This window comes from Lepidochelys kempii, chromosome 1 (assembly GCF_965140265.1).
Source record: "Lepidochelys kempii isolate rLepKem1 chromosome 1, rLepKem1.hap2, whole genome shotgun sequence".
NCBI classification, from domain to species: domain Eukaryota; kingdom Metazoa; phylum Chordata; order Testudines; family Cheloniidae; genus Lepidochelys; species Lepidochelys kempii.
This window is the reverse complement of record NC_133256.1, coordinates 351,760,566-351,777,163: the sequence shown is the minus strand read 5'-3', so window position 1 is coordinate 351,777,163 and position 16,598 is coordinate 351,760,566. Positions and strand designations below refer to the sequence as shown.

Below are 16,598 nucleotides of genomic sequence, written 5' to 3'. Positions count from 1 at the left end.
CCGCACACGAGGGAACGAAGGGCCACCCACCTAATTAGTGGAGTCGTGCAGGCGGGGCTCCACTGATTAGGTGCCTGGACCCTGGAGAAAATGCACATGTGAGGTGAGGGGGTGGCCTTGGGGGGAATAGGGGCAGGCAGGAGGGGGCAGTGGGGAGAGAAGAGGGGGTAGGGGGAATTTGGGACGTGCAGGGCTGTGGCAGCCAGAGAAAGAGGCGCCTTTCCCCAGCTCCAGGGCTGCAGCTGCAAGGGAGACACTCCCTCGCTCCTTCCCAGCCCCAGCTTGGGGGCTACTGCGGTGGGGGAGAGAGGGAGAGACCCCCCCTTCCCAGCCCCAGCTCGGGGGCTGCTGTGGAGGGGGGGAGAGGGCACATCCATCACATTAGAAAGGGGAGACTATGGATATTAAAATAGGAGTTGTGGGCTTTTATTTGTAGAACAAAAAAATGTTCATTATTATTAAATTTATTTTTTATCCAAAGTGCTTTACAATCGTTAGCTAACGGTACAAACAACATTTGGAAAGATCATTAAGGGGTCCGCCCAGACCCTCAGCAATTTTCAAGTAGTCCGTAAAAAATATTTTTTGAGAACCACTGGAGTGTTGTGTCCAGTTCTGGGGGCCACATTTCAGGAAAGATGGGGACCAACTGGAGAAAGTCCAGAGAAGAGCAACAAATATGATGAAAGGGCTAGAAAACATGACCTGTGAGGGAGGACTGAAAAAACTGGGTGTGTTTAGTCTGGAGAAGAGAAGACGGAGAGGGGACATGAGAAGAGTTTTCAAGTACATAAAAGGTTGTTACAAGGAAGAGGGAGAAAATTTTTTCTCCTTAACCCAAGAGGATCAGACAAGAAGCAACGGGCTTCAATTGCAGCAAGGGCGGTTTAGGTTGGACATGAGGAAAAACGTCCCGACTGTCAGGGTGGTCACGCCCTGGGATAAATTGACCAGGGAGGTTGTGGAATCTCCCTCATTGGAGATGTTTAAGAGCAGGTTGGAAAACACCTGTCAGGGATGGTCCAGATAATACTTAGTCCTGCCTCAGTGCAGGGGTCTGGGCTAGGTGGCCTCTGGAGGGCCCTTCCAGTCCGACAGTTCTATGCTCTGCCAGGTGCCCGGATATGCCCCACCCCAGGGTATAGGTGTGTACCAGCCCCACCCCGAGTGCAGGTGTGTACCAGCCCCACCCCGAGTGCAGGTGTGTACAGCCCCACCCTGAGTGCAGGTGTGCACCAGCCCCACCCCGAGTGCAGGTGTGTACAGCCCCACCCCGAGTGCAGGTGTGCACCAGCCCCACCCCGAGTGCAGGTGTGTACAGCCCCACCCCGAGTGCAGGTGTGCACCAGCCCCACCCCGAGTGCAGGTGTGCACCAGCCCCACCCCGAGTGCAGGTGTGTACAGCCCCACCCCGAGTGCAGGTGTGCACCAGCCCCACCCCGAGCAGCACCGGGCAACCAGCAGGGAAGGTGGAGACAGAGGGAGCCAGCAGCCACCTGGGCTGTGCTGGCAGGAGGGGGAACGTGGGGCAGACCTGTGGAGGTGGTCGGGGATGAAAGGGGGTATGGGGAGCTGAGAACGGCACTGGGGGGTGGTATGTGTGTGCGTGCTGGCTGCTACAGCACAGGAGCCTGCGGGGAGCCCCAGTGAGTTGTCGGATTTGATTTGTGAGACGAGTGTGTATGTCTGTTTGTGTCTCTCTGTGTGTGTGTGTGTCTATGTCTCTGCATGTGTGTGTGTCTGTCTGTGTGTGTCCGTCTGTGTGTCTATGTCTCTGTGTGTGTGTCTGTGTCTCTGAGTGTATGTCTGTGTCTGTCTCTGTGAGTGTGTCTCCGTGTGTGTGTATCTGAGTCTGTGTGTGTGTGTCTGTGTCTATCTGTGTGTTTGTGTGTGTGTCTATGTCTCTGCTATGTGTCTCTCTGTGTGTCTCCGTGTGTGTGTCCATGTGTGTCTGTGTGTCTATGTCTCTGCATGTGTGTGTCTGTGTGTGTGTGTCTGTGTGTGTGTGTCTATGTCTCTGCATGTGTGTGTCTGTGTGTGTGTCTATGTCTCTGTGTGTGTGTTTGTCTGTGTCTGTGTGTCTATGTCTTTGCGTGTGTGTGTGTGTGTGTCTGTGTGTGTGTCTGTCTCTGTGTGTGTGCGTCTGTGTGTGTCTGTGTGTCTATGTCTTTGCGTGTGTGTGTGTGTCTGTGTGTCTATGTCTCTATGTCTGTGTGTGTGTCTGCGTGTGTGTGTGTCCATCTGTGTGTCTATGTCTCTGTGTGTGTGTCTGTGTCCGTGTGTCTATGTCTCTGTGTCTGTGTGCGATGCATGGGCACTAGGGTATGGAGAGTTCGGGCAGATATAGGAGTTGCCAGGCCCAGCCCCGCCAGTTACCCTGGCCCCAGCGGGATTTGCCATTGCCTGTGTGTTCTGGGAGACGGGGGCTGAGCAGCAGCCAGTCTCCCCGACATGGTTTGTTCCCTTTGTGTCCGTGGACATTGCACTGGGTCTGGTGTCACTCTCTGCTCCATTCCTTACGTATTGTGTTGCTCTCTTTGCTTTTGGGACAGCACCGTCTGCAGGCTCTGTGCGACGCCAGCTTTTCAACAAGCCCTTGAAGGAGCCCCCCAGGGGTCCCACTCTGCCTTAAGAGCAGGCCACAGGCCTTAACACCCCCAAGGCTGAGCATCTGGGCTCCAGCCCTGCTGGTTCACCCCAAAAGCTCTGCCCGGCAATTCCCGCTGAGACCGGCTCTGGCTCAGAGAGGCTGCACTGTTCAGGGATCCATGCACCATTACAGTCATGCCAGGCAGCCTTTCCAAACAGAGCAGGGTTTAGGGGTCCCCTGGAACATGGCATGGGGAGCCCGTAGACCAGCGTAGGGCAGCAAAGACACAGTCCAGACTGGCCAATGCCAAGGCTCCCGTTTGCTGTAGGAAGCACCTCGGTTTCCATTCTCTGTGTCTGGCCCATCGAGAGAGCTCTCTTTCCTGGGTGTGCAACTCCACACCTCGGAGAGACGTGGCTGCTCCAACCTAACCCCTAGGGGAGGGAGGAATTGTTCCTCGCCCTAGCTACGGCCTCTCAGGGAGGGGGAGTCCCTACGCCAGGGAGAACCCCTCCCATCGACAGGGTAGCGCTGTGAGTGTAGACATACCCACAGCTGCCTGCCCCATTGTCCTCCTCCTGCCCACCAGCTGCGCTCACATGTGCTGCCTGCCAGAATTGCCTGGGGATGGGGTCAGTAGCTCAGTCCTTGGGGTTCCCACTGTCTTTCCACAGCCTCCATTGCTCTGCGTCAGTTCCGGCCAGTCCTGAAAAACCCGTTCATACCACCCCAGACAAACATCTCCTGTCTCTTGCTTTCCTCCAGGGGCAGCATTTTAACCCTTTGACATCTAAGTCACTGCCATATGTCTTGCTGCCTGGAGCGGTTCATAGCCGGGAGTGCCAGCCTCAGGGCAGGCTGTCAGAAGCTGGGCAGACGCCCCAAGCCGGTCGCGTGTTCTGCGATTAGAGTTCACCAGCCCAGTAACAAGTGTGAGTTCCTGAAGCACGAGAGCAGTCTTACCGGGGAGTCACAGGTAGGCACTGGGGCCCTCCAGTCTGTCTGCCATCCACGCCTCACTTCAAAGACAACACTGGTCGCCGATCCCATGGCAAACTAATTAAAACTAATTAAAACTAATTAACTAGGAAAAAGAAACAAGAGAGTTATTCACATGTTAAAGCAGGCAACATGTACACACAGATGAGTTACAGTCTCTAACGTGAGAGAGTTGTAGCAATCTGTCAGCACTGAATGTCTGATACGGCTAATCCCGGTTGACCCTGGGGATCTCTGCTTCTCTTCCCTAGCTCCAGCCCAGGGAGAGTCCAAACAGCTAAGAGTGAGATGAACAATTTTCTTGTGGTCCTGTTTTATTCCCTTCTTCCAGCATTCAAGCTGATGGGACAGGCTTTCCTGCACTTAACACCTGCATGGGTGTGAGAGGGCCCTGAACCAAGTCTTTGGATCCTGATGTTCTACAAGGGCCCATTGAGTTCTGATCGTCCTTCCTGATGGGTGGTGGACCATTCCTCCTGCCTGGGTTCACAGATTCAGAGCAGGCATTTCTACAGTTATAAAGCAAAGCTTACATGTCACCTTGTAGCATGGGATACAGACATTACACATGAGATTAACTCTGGCAGCAACGTACAAGCGTTCCACAGAGTCTAAACGCTGAACACATTCTTGTAAGTTGACAGGTTTCAGAGTAGCAGCCGCGTTAGTCTGTATCCGCAAAAAGAACAGGAGGACTTGTGGCACCTTAGAGACTAACCAATTTATTTGAGCATGAGCTTTCGTGAGCTACAGCTCACTTCATCCACTGAATGCATCCGATGAAGTGAGCTGTAGCTCACGGAAGCTTATGCTCAAATAAATGTGTTAGTCTCTAAGGTGCCACAAATCCTCCTTTTATTCTTGTAAAGCTCACCCCTAACTCGGACAACACTAACATACAGGAGAGCTGCGCTGGTGTCCAGCTATGGATTTGTCAGTGCAACGCTGACCCCTGCAGCCCTGGCACAAGCTCTGCCAGCATCACACCCTGCACATCAGTCATAAAAATATTACAGAGAATTCCCACTTCATCCCACTCGCCATCACATTCCTTCTGCCTCGTGTTGCTCTGTTTGCTTTTGTGACAGCCCCTTCCCCTGGAGGAGGGTTTTCACTGAGCTCTCTGCAGAGAAGCCTCTGGTGACAGGAAGGCAGTCTCTTTCCTGAGCGTTTTACAGTGCCTGTTTCCTATAGGCCCCATGGCTGAAGGTGGCCTGGTGAGTCAGTTGCTGGTCCCCAGGAAGCTGATGAGATGCTGCCCTAGGGCTTGGGTTGACAGGCTTAAATAGTCAGCTGGCCCAGTGGACACCAGTCTCCCAATGAGAGACCCTGGGCTCTGCTGTGTGCATGCTCCCTCCCATATGAGACTTCCCTGCTCCCTGTCCCCCCCAGTAGCAGTCCCGGCTCCCGTCCCCCAGGAGGAGAGATCCCAGCCCCCTGTACCTGAGGTCCCCTGCACCCCTTGCCTCTGCTCCCCACAGGAGAGCTCCACACCTTCTGCAGCACCTGCCTCCTCTGTACAGCAGCATCCCTCTTGTTCCCATGCTAAGCGGGTAGCCGATTCCGTCTCACGCAGAACAAGGTCAGGCCCAGACCAAGGGAAGGGGTTAGGGTTCGGGAGAGCTTGGCAAAGGTTCCCCAGCCACGCACAGGGCAGTGATTTCATAGAATCATAGAATATCAGGGTTGGAAGGGACCTCAGGAGGTCATCTAGTCCAACTCCCTGCTCAAAGCAGGACCGATCCACTATTAAATCATCCCAGCCAGGCCTTTGTCAAGCCTGACCTTAAAAACTTCTAAGGAAGGAGATTCCACCACCTCCCTAGGTAACGCATTCCAGTGTTTCACCACCCTCCTAGTGAAAAAGTTTTTCCTAATATCCAACCTAACTCTCCCCTACTGCAACTTGAGACCATTACTCCTAGTTCTGTCATCTGCTACCACTGAGAACAGTCTAGAGCCATCCTCTTTGGAATCCCCTTTCAGGTAGTTGAAAGCAGCTATCAAATCCCCCCTCATTCTTCTCTTCCATAGACTAAACATCCCCAGTTCCCTCAGCCTCTCCTCATAAGTCATGTGTTCCAGACCCCTAATCATTTTTGTTGCCCTCCGCGGGACTCTTTCCAATTTTTCCACATCCTTCTTGCAGTGTGGGGCTCAAAAGTGGACACAGTACTCCAGATGAGGCCTCACCAATGTCGAATAGAGGGGAACGATCACGTTCCTCAATCTGCTGACTATGCCCCTACGTATACATCCCAAAATGCCACTGGCCTTCTTGGCAACAAGGGCACACTGTTGACTCATATCCAGCTTCTCGTCCGCTGTCACCCCTAGGTCCTTTTCTGCAGAACTGCTGCCGAGCCATTCGGTCCCTAGTCTGTAGCGGTGCATGGGATTCTTCCGTCCTAAGTGCAAGACTCTGCACTTGTCCTTGTTGAACCTCATCAGATTTCTTTTGGCCCAATCCTCTAATTTGTCTAGGGCCCTCTGTATCCTATCCCTCCCCTCCAGCGTATCTACCTCTCCTCCCAGTTTAGTGTCATCTGCAAATTTGCTGAGGGTGCAATCCACACCATCCTCCAGGTCATTAATGAAGATATTGAACAAAACAGGCCCCAGGACCGACCCTTGGGGCACTCCACTTGATACCGGCTGCCAACTAGACATGGAGCCATTGATCACTACCCGTTGAGCCCGACAATCTAGACAGCTTTCTATCCACCTTATAGTGCATTCATCCAGCCCATACTTCTTTAACTTGCTGGCAAGAATATTGTGGGAGACCGTGTCAAAAGTTTTGCTAAAGTCAAGGAACAACATGTCCACTGCTTTCCCTTCATCCACAGAACCAGATCTCAACCAGAATGGTTGTTAAAAGCAGAAGGAAAGTGGCGTTAAGGGGAGAGCTGCTTTGCTTCATGCTTCCCACAGCTCCGCTGGACCTGGCGCCCTCAGCTCAGCTCCCTGGAGAGTGTCCCTCGCAGCCCCGCTGCCAGCCTGGCAGCATCACACAACCCTGCTTCCCTTCACCCCATCACTGGGATTAATAGCTGTCTTTCAAAGGCTTACTGATCTCGCGGGGTCAGACCCACCTAGGCCAGACCAGGTTGTTTGGCTGCAGCTCAGACCACTATCCTGCTGCCCACCACTGTAGTATCTGAACACAAGCCTTTGGCCGTCACAGAGCTTTTCACACCCCTCTTTGCAGAGGGCCTGGGCGGGGGATTGAGGCCCCATCTGAACAATGTGGCTCAGTTAATGCCTCTATAGGAACTTTAACATTTGCATGTATCCACTTGTTTAACTGCCCATCTGCAGTGCTGTTTGCAGAGAGAGAACTCTTGGCTGGTTAATAACATTGGCCATTGCAATGGACTAAGCAAGGTGCTCCAGCTCTTCCCCCTCCCCCGGCCCCCCGAGATCACTTGGGGCAACAGGCCTGTTCCCCCCTTGGCTTCTCTCAGTGGTTAGCTGGATGTGGCAGGTTTCTGCAAGGCTGGATGGGCCTAGCATGGGGCTAGCAGGAACCTGGCCACCAAAAGGCAGAAGGAGAACCCTAAAGCTTCGGGCGTGCAACACATTGCAGATGGAGAGCCCATGCTGCCTGCCCACACACATAGGCACAGCCCAGAACCACCCCGAGTTTAGCAGGGAGCAGCCACAGTCTCACATTCACATTGGCGTACATCTGTGCCAGGCCCAGTTTGCAAAAAGGTACCATGAAAGTATGCAACGTGTAAATGCAGCAGGTGTTTTTGCTCACTCATTTCTGTGTGTGCAGTGCTGAGAATCAGGCTGAAGCATCTCTTCCCTCTGTGGTCTCCTGTCCCTGAGGTTATGGGAAGGGGAGGGTCAGTGCAGCCAGGTCCCAGGGAATAGAGGGAAGGAGAGGGTCAGTGCAGCCCGGTCAGAGGGAGGATCAGTGCAGCCGGGTCCCAGGTTGGGGGAGGGTCAGTGCAGCCGGGCCCTAGAAAGCAGAGGGAGTGGGAGGGTCAGTGCAGAGGGGTTATCTTTTATTTCAGCAGATTCTCGTCAAGCTGTCCAAGCAAATCGCCCCCTGTGCTGTGCCTGAGACGGGAACTTGTACCAGGTGGGACCCAGGTGGTCAGCTGGCCTGTTGCCTTTGCTGTGAGTCCCGACCGGGGGGGGGGGAGCCAGATTGTCATGAGCCTTCTGTGCCCTGTCGTGCTGGTCCCTGGATGGTGGGGGCAGAGGGCAGGCCCAGGGTAACCGCCCAGCCGTGCTGTGTTCTGCCTGGCTCCGAGCACGCCTTTGGCTCTAGTGCACGGGATAGCGGGCTGGGGGTCCTTTGTTATTTGTGTTACAGCGAAGTGACTTTGTACCGCAGGGTTACCCCTACACTTGCCCAGTGTCCCAGACGTTTCTGCAGGACCCTGATTTGCACCAGTTCTTCATTCCATAAAACTGCCTTGTTCTGCCCCTGTGGAAGGTGCGTTGCTGCAGTGGGTCCAAGGCACTGGGGGTCCGCTGGGGCAGCCGGCCCCAGGGAGAGTGTTCAGGGCAAGGAACTGGGTTTGGTGACTGTCTGAGCTGTGCTTTTGCACCAAGTGAGGGTGGACAGCACTTATTCAATGTTTCCTTCAGATGTTGTGCCTGGGAGAGAGCCACCATCCCAGGAAATACCCCCGTGTCACTGCTGGGTCAGACGGTGGCAGCCAGCACACCAGAATATGGTCCCTGGCTGGCTAGCTTGCAGTCCTGAGTGTAGAAATTGGCCTGGCTTTTGATGTGAATTGTCTGGTCACCTCTTAGTGCAGCAGGCAGCGAAGGTTGCAGCCCCATGGCACTGGAAGTCGCACAGACCCTGCCCCAAAGGGCCTGCAGCGAGAATAGCTTTCCCCCATGTCACCACGGGAAACTGGGGCAGAGACACAAGGGGACTTGCCACGTGCTGCCTAGCAGGGAATTGAACCCAGCTCACCAGGCCAGAGCCCCAGCCACACAGCCACCCTCCCTGTCAGTCTCGCTCCCTGACAGGCCCAGTGGGCAGCAGAGGGCAGAACCTGCCCCAGAAGTGCCAGGTCATCCTAGCAGTCCCCCCTGGGCTGGTGCAGACTGTCCTGAGCATCTGCCCTTAAAGGGGGCCATGCCCAGGTCAGGGATGTGGGGGGATGATCCTGCCCCTCCTGAAGGGCTGGTAGCCGACGTGTGCAGGGAGGCACAGGGACAGCAAGGCTGCAGGGAGGTAGATTAGCTTGGCAGGCCCAGACGAACAGATGGAGGCAGCTTGATCCTATTACAGTGGCTAAGCAGAAGCAGCTGTGCTGAGTCTCGGCTGGCCGACTGGCCAGCTCTCTGGGCTCCTGTAGCCGCAGCCACCTGGTCTCTGCTCTGGCTGGGATCTCAGGAGCTCTGCGCCTCAGCGACACGCCTCCTGTGAGTACAGGTCAGAATTTCTTTCCTAACACACTGCACCGGCCAACCAGCAGCACCCCAGGCCCCGGCTCTGCCACCTGGAGCATTGGCACTTTGACAGCTAGGAGGCTGCCAGCTGGGAACATTGCGGCTCCCCCAGCTTCTGGCATTGGGACTTGGCCAGCCAAGGGACTCTGGGATGCAGCAAACCACTGGCTCTGGGACTTTGCTGGCTGGGTTCGCAAGGCTACTGTGAGCCATCAAAAGTGGCATTCAGCTAGCGGTTGGCACAAGGATCCTTCCAGCCTAGGGCTCTGGGTCCCTGGGTCTTGGCCAGCTGGTGTCACCAGGAATTTTCTAGCATGAGCCCTGGAGATTGGCCAGCCAGGAGCTCTGGGACTCGGTAGCTCCAGTCACTGAGACCCAGCAGGATGTGGAGAGTCGTGGGCCAGGGGCCACGGGGGCTCTGCCAGCTCCAGCTGTGGGCACTGTGAGTTTGCTGCAAACATCCGTGTGACTGCTGCTTCCATTGCATGCCAGCCTCATTACTCATACTCCCCTCTTTGGCACACGATGGTTCCTAGCCCTGAGGCTGGGTGCACTGCACATTGCAGCTTGGGCCAGGCCACCTGCCCCCATGGCTCTGCAGGTGTGAAGAGCCATGCTTCATGCTGCAATGTGCCCATGTGGCTGTCGGCCAGGGAGGTCCAGTGCCTCATGCCCCCATCTCATCGGGCTCATTACCCAGGGGCTGCTGGGGCAGGGCTCTGTGCATTTTGCTCCCAAGGGAGGGCCATGCTGCATTCTGCACTTTCCGGCACACAAGAGCCAGGTGGGAAATGCCCATTTGCCAAACCTGAAGCCGTTTGCAGGAAAGGGTCAGTGCGGATAGATTTCTCCATTGTCAATTCCTGAACATTTTTCCCAGGATGTGAAACTATTTACTGTCCCCGTCTGCTGCACAAATCTGGCTGTCTCTGGGCCCTCATTCCCCATCTGTTACATGAGCAAGATAATACTTCTTTTTGTCTGCCTTGTCCTTTTAGGGTACAAGTTCCTGGGGACAGGGCCTGTCTTTCACCGTGTGTCTGGAAGCACCTGGCACAACAAGGCCCTGATCTCCGCTGGGCAGGGCCGGTTTCCCTCTCTGTGTCTGGGCAGTGCCCGGCGTGATGGGGCCCTGGTCTCAGTTAGAACTTCCAGAAGCTCCTGTAATACACACAGTAAATAACCATCTCAATAGCTTGACCCCACGGGCCTGGCCCCGAAAGATGTCAGTTCCCAGTTACTACAGGGAAGATGGGTGAGAACAGGGTCCAGAGAGCGGGCCCGGGGGAGAAGCGGGGAAGCCCAGTAGCCACCCTGAGAGAGGGGCAATTGATGGCCTTGGCAGAGAATGGCCCCACCGCTTGGTCAGGGCCCAGGGCACCCAGTGACAGCTCTGGATTGCCCAGGGGTTTACGCGTGGCTCTGTTAAATCACGCGGCTCTGGTTACCGAGGTTACTGTGTTAACTGATGTTCCTATGGCTACGAGTGTGAGCTGTATGACCCCCTGTGACGAAGTGGGACTCTTCTTAATGTTTCTTCTGAATAGTGTGGGGGTGCCTCAGTTTCCCCTAGGCAGTTCTTAAGTATCTAGGGGGTGGGGTAAGGGTGTATGATCATTGCAGAGCCCTAGAGGGCCGGTGTGTGCAGGAGTCTGGACACAGAGAATGGCCGACACCCTGTTTCCTGGCAACTGATGGCCTGGGCCCTTCCCCCCTGCAAGGTGAGAGCTGAAGGGTTGGAGAACAAAGGAATCAGGTGACCTCCTGGCCCAGGAAAGGAACAAAGCCCAGAGGAGGAGGGGCTGGAGGGAGTTTCAGTTTGGGGCTGGCTGGGACATGGAGTGAAGTGCAGACGTGGTTGTCTGGCTCACGGCCCCCCAAAATGGACCCAGCTGAGGGGTCCCGTTCTCTGCACCTGCAAGCTCTGTTTTAGACCATGTTCCTGTCATCTAATAAGCCTTCTGTTTTACTGGCTGGCTGAGAGTCACGTCTGACTGCGAAGTTGGGGTGCAGGACCCTCTGGCTTCCCCAGGAGCCCCGCCTGAGCGGACTCGCTGTGGGGAAGCACACGGAGGGGCAGAGGATGCTGAATGCTCCGAGGCCAGACCCAGGAAGGTGGAAGCTGTGTGAGCTGTGTGTCCTGCAGACAGGCTGCTCACAGAAAGGCGACTACCCCAGAGTCCTGACTGGCTTCATGGGGAGCAGTTCCAGAGCATCGCCCAGGGACTCCGTGACAACTGGTGGCAGCGGTGGGATGTACTGCACCCCGTGGATGGCGCTTCCTGCAGTAAGTGACTGGGGAGCAGTAACACGAAGGGGGATTGCCGAGGACCAGGCCTGCTGAAGGCTCAGAGAGGAGCGGTTTCGGGGGGCGGTTAACCCCTGCGAGTGTGTGACCAGCGAGAAGGACTGTGCAGTAATGGGGTCCCCCTGGGGACTGCAGTGAGCAGTCTCAGGGGCGGAGGAGCCTGCAGCTTGGCCCGGGGAGAGAGAAGGACTTTTGCAGTAACAGGGTTCCCCTGGGGATTGCAGCGAGCAGTCCAAGGGGCGGAGGAGTCTGCAGCTCGACCCTGGCAAAGAGGTGGTGACCTCGAGAAGGGCTGGCACACTAGGGGTTCTCCCTGGAAACCGTGGGGAGCTGAGAACACACGGGCCTGTGAGTCCACAACAACTTGGGAGGAGCGGAGTGATGGTCTGTCCCCGTCTCCTTAAGAAGGACATTGTAACCCTGTGCAAAAAGAGAGGGTTGAGCGTTGGAAAGTTCACCAAAGCACAGTTAATCGTGCAGCTGGAGGAGGATGACCGCTCTAAGGAACAGATTCCTGACCCCAACTGGGGCTATAGCAGGATCTGGGAGCAGCTGGAGTGGGAGCCAGGCATCGCCAAGACTCCTGTCCCCGACCAGATGGGGGTCTTCACGATCGGGTTCCCCATCGGGGGATCGAGACGGACGGGATTGGAGCTGAGTCCGAGGGAGCAAGAGGACTGTGAGAGACAGCGAGAGCCCGAGAAAGAGCTGCAGAAGCAGCAGCAGCATGAACTGGCGGTGGTGGGGTGGAGAGGCCTAGGGGACCTCCCCGGGGTGAGTGGGGATAGACCCCGGGGGGCCAGTTCCGCAGGGAACCTCGAGACTAAATTGCTGCCCCTAGTTAAGGAGGGAGGGGGTGTGGATGGCCACCTCACTGCCTTTGAGCAGGCTGGCGATTTGAACCAAGGGGACCCTGCGGAAAAGCCCCGGTGTCTAGCTCCCTTGCTGGGTCCCAAGGCCACAGACTCCATCAGCCAGATGGGTGGGGAGGTGGACACGCTCCGACTCCTGACCCCAACCTATATGTCTGGGTGGAGTTTCCTGGGGCCAGGCCCCTCGGACCCCCAGTGGGAGCGGAAGGTGATGGTCAATGGGGAGACATTCCTGGGGTGGCGAGATCCTGGGACAGAGAGAACTGGTGTCAGACCCTGGGTGGTGCAGCCTCAGATGCTGAGGGGCTGTGTGAGCTGTGTGAGGGTCCCAGGGACAAAGCCCCTCGCCTTCCCTATGGTCCAGATCCCTGTGCAGACCCAGGAGGGGTGGGGCTGGCTGGTCGTTGGGGTGCCCCAGGACACCAGCTGCGAGACCCTGTTGTGGGGTGACTGTGTCTCTTTGGGACAGGATCCAGGCCCTGTTCCTGTAACTGCCAAGGGTTTGAATTTGAATCCAGGGAACCAATCGGCGGAGAGGGAAATGGTCAGTGAAAATGCAGATGACCTGGCTGGCAGCAGGGAGGAGCCGCTAGGCTCAGGATACCTGCCTGCCTGTAACCAGACCCCTGGGGCTGGGTGGGACAGAGAGATGCTCCCTGCCCCCTTGCACACCAGAGTGGGGACTCTCGCTGGCTCTGATGCATTGAGGAAAGCAGTGGCCTGCCCCCACTGGGACAGCAAGGGCAGCGCTGAGCACAGTGGGAGCTGAGACCCCAGCAGAGTGGGGGGAGACACAGGCAGGGCAGGGGATCTGTGGGGAGTGGCAAGGTGCTTGGTAAGGAAAGTTTGGATGAGCCTAGGAAGCCTTGTGATCTGATGGCTGTGTCCAGTCAGCAGGGTGGGAAGGCGAGGAGAGCGGAAGATGAGAGTCCCTGGACCTTACCTGTTAGCTGGGTGGAGAATTGGGACAGTGAAGGAAATGGGTCTCTGTCTGTCAGGGGTATTGACTTGTGTGACGATGTGACGCAGCAGGGAGGGGGGAGTGTTGACCTTGGAATGTGCCCTGGGGATGGGAGACCTGAGAACCTGTCACCTGAGCCAGGAGGGGGAGGGGGAGGTAACACCTCTGCCCAGGAATGTGAACAGAGGCTGCAGCAGGGAACCTGCTGGGTGGGTTTTAGTTTCAGTTTGGGGCTGGGTGGAGGAACACAGGGAACCCCAGGGCTGGGGTCTAAGCTCCCTGCTCCCCCAGAAGGACGTGATTGAGGGGTCCTGGTTGTACCCACAAGCTCTGTTTTGGACCGTGTTCCTGTTGTCCAATAAACCTTCTGTTTTACTGGCTGGCTGAGAGTCTCAGTGGATCCCAGGAAGAGGGGTGCAGGGCCTGGACTCCCCCACACTCCGTGACAACTGGTGGTAGCGGTGGGATGTACGGCACCCCGTGAACGGCGCTTCCTGCAGTAAGTGACTGGGGAGCAGTAAAACGAAGGGGAATTGACGGGGACCAGGCGTGCTGAAGATTCAGAGAGAGACGGTTTCGGGGGGCGGTTAACCCCTGGGAATGTGTGACCAGAGAGAAAGACTTTTGCAGTAACAGGGTCCCCCGGGGGATTGCAGCGAGCGGTCCCAGGGGCAGAGGAGTCTGCAGCTCGACCCTGGCAAAGAGTCGGTGACCTCAAGAAGGACCGGCACACGAGGGGCTTTTCCTGGAAACCGTGGAAAGTTGCCCGGCCTGCGAGTGGCCAGCAGGGAGATGTACGCTAAACGCCTTAAGAGCGACCTGGTGGAGCTGTGCAGGCAGAGGGGGCTGCGCATCGGGAGGTCCACCAAGGAACAGTTGATTGCCCAGCTGGAGGAGAGGGATCGCTTGGATCACCCGATCCCTGTCCCTGAGGGAAGCCGCCCGGCAGACGCAGCGTGGGCCCTGGGGCCTGACCAGGCTGGGAGGGGTCAGACTGCTGCTGAGGACATCCCGAGACCCTTCCTACCTATGTCTGGGGGAGGGGTTGGGGGAAGCCCAGCGAATACCGAGGGCACCCTGACCCCGGCACCCAGCAGGGGATCCTCCCAGCGGAGCTCCCCATCCCTGGAGAGGAGGCGGCTGGAATGGGAGAGGGAGATGAAAATGAGGGAGCTGGAGGATCATGAAAAACAACGTCAACATGACGAGAAACAACGTCAACATGAGCAGGAGGAGAAGGAGAAACAACGTCAACATGAGCAGGAGGAGAAGGAGAGGGAGCGTCAGGAGAAGGAGAAACAAAGGCAGCATGAACTGGAGCTGGCCAGGCTGAGGAGCAGTGGGGCCCCGGCTGCGGTGAGTGCGGGGGGACCCAAGACGGCAAGGAACTTTGATAAGTGCTTCCTGGCTCAGAGGAAGGAGGGGGAGGACATAGATAGCTTCCTGACGGCCTTTGAAAATGCCTGCGAGCTGCACAGGGTTGACCCTGCAGACAGGCTCCAGTTTCTCACCCCCTTACTGGACCCCAAAGCCGTGGAGGTGTACAGCCGGATGACAGGGGCGGAGGCAGGGGACTATGAACTGTTCAAACAGGCCCTGCTCCGTGAGTTTGGGCTGACCCCCGAGATGTACCGGAGAAGGTTCTGGAGTCAGCGTAAAACGCCTGAGGTCACCTACCTACAACTGGTCAACCGGATGCAGGGGTATGCCCGCAAGTGGACAGCTGGGGCCCGAGCTAAAGAGGACCTGCTTGACCTAATCGTACTGGAGCAACTGTATGATCAGTGCCCTTCCGACCTGAGGCTGTGGTTGGTGGACAAAAAGCTCGAGAACCCCCAGCACGCAGGGCAGCTGGCCGACGAGTTTGTGAACAGTCGGTCAGGGGGTAGCCGGGAGGAGCCCCAAAAGAACAGGCCCCCCCCGATGCAGAGAGAGAGTCACCAGGGGGCCTCCCAGCGGGGAAATAGGGAGAACCCCCTCCCAAGGGGAACGCCTGGCGTCGGGCCCCTCCGACCCGCTCGAGGGGACCAACGTGACCTGAGCTGCTATCACTGTGGCCAGAAAGGCCACGTACGGTCCCAGTGCCCCGGGCTCAGGGACAAACTGAGCAGACCCAACCTACCCAGGGTTAACTGGGTAGGGACCCAGCTGGACGAGGGGCAGACGACCCAGGAAAGGGGGCCTACCAGTTTACCACCTGCCCCGGAGGGAAGAGTACCCCAGGCCAACTCCACCAGGGGGCTGGAGGCTCTGGACTCAGGGTGCTCAGTTTACAGGGTGGGCGCGGGGCTGTCCCTCCGGAGAGAGTGCCTTGTTCCCCTGGAGGTGGATGGGAGGAAGGTCAATGGATACTGGGATACGGGCGCGGAGGTGACGCTGGCCCGGCCCGAGGTGGTGGCCCCAGATCGGGTGGTGCCCAACACCTATCTGACCCTGACAGGGGTGGGCGGGACCCCATTTAAGGTGCCCGTGGCAAGGGTACACCTGAAATGGGGGGCCAAGGAGGGCCCCAAGGATGTGGGGGTACACCACCATTTGCCCACTGAAGTTTTGATGGGGGGAGACCTAGAGGACTGGCCAAGCAGGCCCCAGGTCGCCCTGGTTGTGACGCGTAGCCAGAGCCGGCGAGGGGCACTGCGCCCTGACCTCGGGGAGGGTATCACACCGGAGACACAGGACCCTACCCTGGTGGGGGGGGAGGGCCGAGGGGCACGGCTCAGAGAGGCGGAGGCCTCAGACCTGGCCAGCGAGAGGGAACCGGGCCCCATCCCTTCCCCAGCCGCTGAGTTCCAGGCCGAGTTGAGGAAAGATCCCTCCTTGCGGAAGCTCAGGGACCTGGCCGACCTTGGTGTGGTACGGACTATGAGGAGAGGCTGCCAGGAGAGGTTCCTGTGGGAGAAGGGGTTCCTGTACCGAGAATGGGCTCCCACAAGGGAAGTGGAGTCCTGTAGGATCAGGAGGCAGCTGGTGGTCCCCCAGAAGTATCGCCGCAGGCTCCTGTCCCTGGCCCATGACATCCCCCTCGCAGGGCACCAGGGAATCCGGCGCACCCGGCAGAGGTTGCTACAGAACTTTTACTGGCCCGGGGTCTTTACCACGGTCCGGCAGTATTGCCGATCCTGTGACCCCTGTCAGAGGGTGGGGAAGGCCCGGGACAAGGGGAAAGCGGCTTTGAGACCTTTGCCCATCATAGAGGAGCCTTTCCAGAAGGTGGCCATGGACATCGTGGGGCCTCTCAGCAGGACGACCCGGTCGGGGAAGAAATACATTCTGGTGGTGGTAGATTTTGCCACCCGCTACCCCGAGGCAGTGCCCTTAGCTTCCATTGAAGCAGACACCGTGGCCGATGCGCTCCTGACCATTTTCAGCCGAGTGGGGTTCCCCAAGGAAGTCTTGACAGACCAAGGCTCCAACTTCATGTCGGCCCTGCTCCGGTGCTTG

General features: G+C 57.2%; 1 protein-coding gene across 1 annotated transcript in view; it reads left to right on the top strand.

Moving 5' to 3' along the window:
- The window catches only part of SHANK3 (SH3 and multiple ankyrin repeat domains 3), a 772,487-nt gene that overhangs the window by 46,568 nt on the left and 709,321 nt on the right, over window positions 1-16,598 (top strand). The gene's annotated exons all lie outside the window — the stretch shown is intronic.